This window comes from Sinocyclocheilus anshuiensis, unplaced genomic scaffold (genome assembly GCF_001515605.1).
Source record: "Sinocyclocheilus anshuiensis isolate Anshui unplaced genomic scaffold, SAMN03320099.WGS_v1.1 scaffold603, whole genome shotgun sequence".
In the NCBI taxonomy this organism is placed as follows: Eukaryota; Metazoa; Chordata; class Actinopteri; order Cypriniformes; family Cyprinidae; genus Sinocyclocheilus; species Sinocyclocheilus anshuiensis.
In genome coordinates this window covers 143230-143852 of record NW_015551055.1, presented here as the reverse complement: position 1 = coordinate 143852, position 623 = coordinate 143230, and positions in this window count along the sequence as shown.

The window sequence follows — 623 nt, the reverse complement described above, 5'->3', positions numbered from 1 at the left end:
AGTATATATGATTTTTTTTTTTTACATCAACAAGCACAAGTGAAGTCACGATAAATGTATAACCTATATGATTTTTTCCTGCTGGACATACTCCCAATTACTCTTATATTAGTAAAATATGTGGAAGTGTTTTAATGGTTTGGCTATGCAAGACCCTTTTTATTGTGGCTATGCTAGTAGCCTATAACATGCAACTAACTGACTAAGATTACTATCAGCCATACTATAAAACATTGTTGTAAAACATAAAGATTAGAGGGTAAGTCTTTTGAGGAAGACCACACGCAGGTTTTGTTATAGTAACTCAAAAATCTCTAGCACTGGCCAAAAGCCTTAATTCCTGATAGCTGCTGTCAGATATATTTGTGCATGATAAACATTATAAGAATTCCTGCGAAGAGAAACAGAGAAAAGAGAAACTGCTTTCTTGTTCATGTACATGTTCAGGTTCAGCCTGAGCATATTAAGAAGGACTGCTTTTTTATCTTTTCTCTTTTCTGCAATGTCGAACAGACCATTAAGGAAAAATATATGATTATGATGTGATGTAAAGCATCTTCTGGTTCTTATCAGAGAAAGATTTGGTTCACTTGTACACTGTCCCTATCAAATTAACTAATATA